This window comes from Peromyscus eremicus, chromosome 8a (assembly GCF_949786415.1).
Source record: "Peromyscus eremicus chromosome 8a, PerEre_H2_v1, whole genome shotgun sequence".
NCBI lineage: Eukaryota > Metazoa > Chordata > Mammalia > Rodentia > Cricetidae > Peromyscus > Peromyscus eremicus.
Window position 1 is genome coordinate 19,948,604 of NC_081423.1, and position 7,850 is coordinate 19,956,453.

At 50.1% G+C, this 7,850-nt stretch overlaps 1 pseudogene; it reads left to right on the top strand.

Moving 5' to 3' along the window:
• The first annotated feature begins 2,526 nt into the window (after nucleotides 1–2,526).
• LOC131916538 (actin, cytoplasmic 2-like) lies at nucleotides 2,527–3,915 on the top strand (annotated as a pseudogene).
• Nucleotides 3,916–7,850: the final 3,935 nt, after the last annotated feature.

The window sequence follows — 7,850 nt, forward strand, 5'->3', positions numbered from 1 at the left end:
CTCCAGACTTCCTAGTGTGCCCTCTTTTCCGGGAACGGTGGCTTTCAGCTCCACAGGATATAGACTGTGGGCTCGTTTGTGCACAAGAAATTTCTCTGCTCTATCAAGAGTAATACTTGGGAGGGCAAGAGGGAGACTGGGACCCAGGGATGGGCAGGAGCCTCGTCCTGGATACTGACGCAACTATGCTCTGGCTGATCCTTCTGGGAGCTTGGCTAACTCTTCAGAGGCACCCCTTCCTGCTCACTGAGGCAGGTAGCCAGGCCTTGTGGCTCCTGCACAGACCTATCAGGGCTTCCTCACTGTGACTGCCCGTACAGTCAGTACCTGGCCAGCCATTAGGTAACTGAGCACCTGGGTTTTGAATTGGGATCTGTAGCCACACTGTAAGGACAGACTATACTATGTCCGGAACGGTCCTACTGTGAGAAGGTGAAAACATCCCCCACTCGTGGCAGACATTCTCTTCTTTTTCTTTCATTGGGGGTGGTGTGAACAGGAGCATATGGGTAGGTACATGTGTGTGAATACACACAGAGGCCAGAGGCCAACCTCAGGGTGTCCATTCCTTGGGTACTGTCCACCTTGTTTCTTTTGAGACAGGATCTCTCCCTGGCTTGGAACTCTGAGTAAGTGAAGCCAGCTAGCCAACCCTATGGATCTGCTTGTCTATGTGTCCCCAGCACTGAGATTACAAGCACTACCATGCCTGGCTTTCAAAAGCAGGAACTGAGGACCAAACTCGGGTGTCCACTCTTGCAGATAATTTACCTGAAGTACCCCACCCCCAGACCTTCTACAGTTTTATGTTCATATTTTTATTTAATGGTGGCAGATCTTTCTTGACCCTTGAGTGTCAAGGTGCCTCTGTACTTGAGTTCAGCAGAGAAAGCTTTCACCCATGATTATCCTTTCTCTTCCTTTTGCAATGGGATCTATTGCATTCTTGTATTCTTACTTTCCCCTGCCCATCTCAGGAGAATATGCCAATCTCCATAGTGAAAATGGTTCCATCAGTGATTTCAAAGTACTAGTGTGATGTCAGTGATGAGACGCATATACGCTCTTTTAAGCAGGTGCCAGCACACCTGCGTGTAGACAGGTGTGAACATCTGCAGGGATTACATGGTGAGCTTGTGTGTAGAAGGTGGCGCTTATACTGGTTACCGGGAAGGGCCTGCCCGCTTCCACCTGTGTGTTTAGGGTCTGGGGTATGGAGTAGCTGCAACTATGTCTCTGACCTGCTTGTCTCAAGTGTTTGCATCCACAGGATGGGTTTCTAGATATGAACCTCATTACTTCTTTCTTTTTTGCTTTGTTTTGTTTTCTGAGGCAGGGTCTCACTATGTTGCTCTGGCTGTCCTGGAACTCATCATGTAGACGAGGCTGGCCTTGAACTCCCAGTGATCCACTTGCTTCTGCCTCCTGAGTGCTGGGATGAAAGGTGTGTGCCACCGTATCAGGCCTCTGAGCCTCATTTCCTGATGTGTTGGCCCTCAGTTCTTCCTCTCTGCCAGGTTCCCTGCAGGCTAATGCAAGGGCTTCAACAGGGGGCTGGTGAAGATGGGACAAAGCTGTCCCAGCGAGATGTCTGCATTGGGGTATGACAGCTGGGCCTGGAAGAGCCTGCGTCCCTGTCTACAGGGATCTCTGAGATGACACTGGAAGATGTGTTTCTTGTCCTCAGGCGAAGCAGAACTTACACCTGGGAGTGCGCCCCCTGGAGGAAGTGCTTTGCCCTTGCACCTTCTTCAGCTTTCATAACTTCCACAGGAAGTGGGGAGTATCCCTTCTTCCCATTTTGATGATAAGGAAACCTGGTTATGGGAGCTGTCAAACTTGCTCACGGTTTGTAGCCAGTATGACCAAACAAGACTCAGACTCAAATCATTGATTCCAGGGGCTGGAGAGATGGCTTAGTGGCTAGAGGTGCTGGCTGCTCTTTCAGGGAACTTGGGTTCAATTCTCTGCAACCACATGGTGGCTCCTACATTTCTAATTCCTGTACCTAGGGGAATCCAATGCCCTCTTCTGGTCTCCACAGGTACCGCACACACACGATGCACAGATGTATATGCAGGCAAAACATACATACAAAATAAAAAATAAAAAGAGAGGTGACTCCACACTTAAAAGCACTTGTTGCTCTTGCAGAGGACGTAGGTTCAGTTCCCAGTACCCACGTGTTTGTTTGTTTGTTTTTTAAAGATTTATTTATTTAAAGATTTATTTATTTATTATGGATACAGTGTTCTGCCTACATGCATGCTTGCAGGTCAGAAGAGGGCACCAGGTCTCATTGTAGATGGCTGTGAGCCACCATGTGGTTGCTGGGAATTGAACTCAGGACCTCTGGAAGAGCAGCCAGTGCTCTTAACCGCTGAGCCATCTCTCCAGCCCCCCACATGTTTGTTCATAGTCATCTATAACTTCAGTTCCAGGGGATCAAAAGTCTTCTTCTGACCTCTGAGGACACCAGCCACACACATGATGCACAGGCATACACACAATCGAAACATAAAAGAAATGCATCTTGTAAAAATAAAGGGAGGGCCTCTCTCCCCACCACTAGTCTATGCTGCACACCTTTTCACTGCTCTGTTGCCTGGTCCTCCACCCATCACAGCGGAAGAATAAGTTGCAGGGATTGTCATTGGCAATGGCTATGGCCTGTGCAAAGCAGACTTTGCTGGCAACAGTCCCCCTCGTGGCCATGTTCCCCTCCATCATCAGACGACCCCTACGCCAGGGATATCATGATGGGCATGGGCCAGAAGGACTCCTGTGTGGGGGACGAGGCCCAGAACAAGAAGGGTATCCTGGCCCTGAAGTACCCTATCAGGCACAACATTGCCACCAACTGGGACGACATGGAGATGATCAGACACTGCACCTTCTACAGAGAACTGTGCATGACCCCTGAGGAGAACCTGGTGCTTCTGACCAAGCCCCTCAAGAAACCCAAGGCTAGCAGAGAGATGATGACCCAAGTAATGTTTGAAGCCTCCCACATCCCTGCCAAGTGTGTGGCCATTCAGGTGGTGCTGTCTCTGTATGCCCCAGAGTTCATCACTAGCACTGTTATGGACTCTGGTAACAGCATCACACATATAATGCCCATTTATAAGGGTACACCCAAGCCGGGCGGTGGTGGCACACGCCTTGAATCCCAGCACTTGGGAGGCAGAGGCAGGTGGATCTCTGTGAGTTCGAGGCCAGCCTCGTCTACAGAGTAAGATCTAGGAAAGGCACAAAGCTACACAGAGAAACCCTGTCTCGAAAAACCAAAAAAAAAAAAAGTACAACCTTACCCAAGCCATCTTGCATCTGGATCTGGCTGCCTGGGACTTGATAGTCTACCTCATGAAGATCCTGACTGAGTGGGGCTACAGCTTCACTACCACAGCTGAGTGGGAGATTGTGTGTAACATTAAGGAGAAACTATATTTTGTTGCCCTAGATTTTGAGCAAGAAATTGCTACTGCTACGTCCTCCTTTTCCTTGGAGGAGAGGTAGGAAATGCCTGACGAGCAGGCAATCACCATTGTCAATGAGCCAATCTGGTGTCGGAGGTGCTCTTCCAGGATAGGGACTCCCATGGCATCTGTGAAACCACCTTTAATACCGTCATAAAGCATGATGCGAACCTTCCCAAGGTGTGACCTGTGTGCCAATGCAGTCCTGTCCGCTGGTACCACCGTGTGCCCAGACATTGGTGAGAGGATGCAGAAGGAGACCACAGCCCTAGCACCCAGCATAGTAAAGATCAAGGTCATGGCTCCCCTCCGAGCCTCAGGCTCTCGGTATGGATTGGCAGCTCTCCTGGCCTCACTGTCCACCTCCCAGCAGATGTGGATCATCAAGCGGGAGTATGACGAGTCGGGCCCCTCCATCGTCTGCCACAAATGCTTGTAGATGGACTGTGCAGGTGCCAGACACCTGCTGCAGGAGCTGATTCTGAAGTATCAGTTTGGCATGCCAAGTGTGCACACCTCAGGCTAGCCTCGTGAAACCGGAACAGGCCACTGAAAAGGAATTTGTCCTTGAAGCTTGTATCTGATACCAGCCCTCAACCAGAGAACTTGCTGCTGGTTTTTGACCTTGTAGTCAAGTTAACTGTTTCCTTGGTGTACATTTAACACCCCGTGTGCACATCTTACCTTGATTTGCTCCTTAGTCCACGTGGCATAATAACTTGGTGGCTGAGGAGAGCTAGCTATGGAAGAGAAGTTCCCAGCCTGGTGGATCTGTGTGAGCACCCTGTAGTGATCTGTGGAGGGTATTAACCAACAGCTGACTGTCCCAGGATTTCTGGCAAGAGCTTCTGAACCAGTTACCACTTCCCTCTTGCTGTGTAACAGGGAAGGAAAGCCCAAGCCTTAGGACCCAGTTTCCGTTCTGGTGTTTGCCCGCTTGACCGCTGTGGGTTGTTACTTGAATTGTGAACATTTGCATGGACACCTGTGAATTTATTCATCTTTTTTTTTTAAAAGATTTGTTTTATTTATTATGCATACATGTTTCGTCTGCATGTATGCCTGCATGCCAGAAGAGGGCGCCAGATCTCATTATAGATGGTTGTGAGCCACCATGTGGTTGCTGGGAATTGAACTCAGGACCTCTGGAAGAGCAGCCAGTGAGTGCTCTTAACCTCTGAGCCATCTCTCCAGCCCTTTATTCATCCTTTTAATTCATGTAAGGTTTTTTTTTTTTGTATTCAATTATTTAAGAAGTGAACAATTTTGGTTTTCTATGGTCCAGTGAGAATATTAAGCTCCAGCAACATGTCACAGTGTAAAGAAAAATAAAATGGCTGCAGTAGCCGGCAAAATAGAATAAAATAAAAAATGAAGGGAAAAGCAGTTAAAAACTTGTTGATTCTAAAACTGAGTTCCACTATATTCCCACTGGGAACAGGGCTGACCTTACCTGAAAGAGGGAAGAAAGGGGTGCTCCGTGTTCCCCTTTCACTCTCATGTGTGTGCAGATGCCTTGTGCATCCTGCTCCAACCTTCCGTCTGTCCTTGGTGCAGAAAGACATGTGTCTGAACATCAGAGAAAGGATAGAACCCCACACACCTCACTTGGTGTGTGTGCTGCACCTCCTGTACATCTTTGTTGTACACATCCCGTTAGTTACACACCAGGATCTCCCTCCAACCCCAGTGTGTCTCTCCTCACACTCTGATACACTTGCACTCGCATCTGGAGGCTTTGTGACTGCACACATCTCCCAAAGCCAGTGCTACACACTGCCCTGTGTGCTTGCAGAGCGTTACTCAGACACACACACACACACACACACACACACACACACACACACACACACACGGGTGTTCTTCCTACGTGCAGCCCACATGCATGTGCATACACACAGACACAGATGCTAGTTGAGGCTCACTGGGCATTCAACATATGCTGCCTTGCACACGGGCGGGCACACAATGTATGCTGGAATTCTCTGGTGCTGGAAGGATGTTGCTCTTGCTGTAGACCCCAGGCGGCACATGCTGCCCTGCACAGTAAAGTCTGAACCCTTTTTCCTGAGTCCACTTAGCAGGCCAGACCTTCTACTGGCCCGTCCTTTTTTCATAAGCTTTGGAATCGGGATGGTCATCCCACCCCACCTCACAGGCTGCAAGGACCAAGACACACTCAAGCAGGGCGTGTGAAGGAGGAAAAGTGATGTGACAGATTTGTGCTCCTGAGACTATCATCTCCTCAAGGCAGTTCCATGAAGACTTCCCAGCTCAGGACTGGTGGACACCAACTCACAGTCTCTCTGGAAGTGTTGTGTTATGACAGTGTCCATGACTGCATCCTCAGGACTTCCCCAGAGAACACTAGTGGAGCATCATCATCAACATATCATTACATGGGACTCTAAGGGGCTGTATAATCCTCAGCGTGGGACGTGACAGGGTGAGGAAATGAAACATTGCCCTGCCACCTCAGGTCCCAATGACCCTTCCTCTGCTCCTGGGCAAAGGTGCATGGAAAACCCTGGACTCCTCTTCCCTGATCATCCGTTCATGTCTACTGATCTGGTAACCAGCCATGCAACACACTCATGGGCCTGTTCCTGGCTGGAGACAGAGTCTGGCCACCCGGGCTTCAGAGCACTCAGCTCTGCCCCCTCCACACTGGACATCCTGCCCCCCCTCACCCCCCACCAGGCTGGCTGCTGGTACAGGAGGAGCTGGAGGAAGCATTAGTAGTTTTTTTCTGCCTCAGTGGAAGAGTCAGCCACTGAAGGTCCTAGAGCCTATAATCCTGGTACCTGAGAGGCTGAGGCAGGGGAATTGCCATCATTCAAAGCTAGCTTGGGCTACACAGTGAGACTCAGGCCAGCCTGAGGTATAATGTGAGACTTTGTCTCAAACATACATACATACATACATACATACATAAATAAATAAATAAATAAACAAATAAACAAAGCAAGCAAGCTCCTGGGTGTTACAGCCTAGAAGAGGGAAGTGGGTACACAGAGGAACATGGGTAAACTGGCCTATGTGATAAGAAGACTGAGGCTTCTTCCTTCTGAAATCTGAACCTTGCAGGAATGAGAAGGAGGAAAAGGGGGTGGAATAGAATGCAGTGTGGGGCGCCGGGCGGTGGTGGCGCACGCCTTTAATCCCAGCACTTGGGAGGCAGAGCCAGGCGGATCTCTGTGAGTTCGAGGCCAGCCTGGGCTACCAAGTGAGTCCCAGGAAAGGCGCAAAGCTACACAGAGAAACCCTGTCTCGAAAAACCAAAAAAAAAAAAAAAAAAAAAAAAAAAAAAAAAGAATGCAGTGTGGGGCAACAGTCCTTCAGTGGGGGAGATTATACCATCCAAGGGGGCACTCGGCAGTGTCAGAGGGCTGTCACAGCTGGGCAGGGAGTGGCATAGGGTGTATGTACTACTGGTACCTAGTAGGTAGAGGCCAGGGATGCTGCCCTCCTCCGCACGTGCGTGTGTGCGTGCGTGCGTGCGTGCGTGCGTGCGTGTGTTAGAAGTGTTAAATCTTTTACCAGTCACCTGACAGCCCCCCACAAATGAAAAGCCACCTGACCCCAAGTGTCGCTATCTCAGAGACTGCGAAAGAACACAGGACAGACGACTGAGCAGAACTTGCACTGACAGCTGCCCACAGTGACAGCAGAGCATGTCTCCAAGAGTGGAAAGGAGAGCAAGATTCAGAGCTGAGGGATGGAGGGCTTCTTGTCCCGCCAAGATGACAGACTACCCTGGCTAGTGTGGAGTGTGGACTTCCTGCCTTTCCAGAGGATGGGGAGGAAGGGCCACGGTGTGCTAAGGGTGCATGGGTTGAACTTTGCTGCGAAGCTTTGCCAGGTGCCTCTTGGGCTATTCCAGTTTGGGGCAACTTGTTCTCCATCCCTCTCTTCTCACTCTGTGCCCAGCAAGGCAGAGGCAGTGTCCTGCCTTTCCTGCACCTCCATTATTGTAGCCTGCTGGCAGTGCTCTGTTCTCAAATGGCTGGTTTATTTGTCACCCCCTTACCCTCCCCCCTCCGCAGCACTCAGCTTCTTTTCCTGAGCACCCCAAATGTGCGCGGCCCTTTTAGGGACAGAACAGACAAAGGTGTGTGTTGTCAGCCCCTCGGCTGTTACGCAGAGGCTGCGTCATCTTTCTGTGGCTCCTCCCACTCTTCAGGCTTCTCCCACTTCTCAGGCTCCTCCCACTTCTCAGGCTCCTCCCACTTCTCACCGTTCATAATCATGAAATTAAAGTTCTTCTGAGCAATAAAGGGAGGAGCAGGGTCTCTCTGCTGTTGCTATGGTTGCCACAAGGATGCAGGTTTGAGCTGCAACAATCATCTTTCCCACAGGTGGAGTAATCCTCTC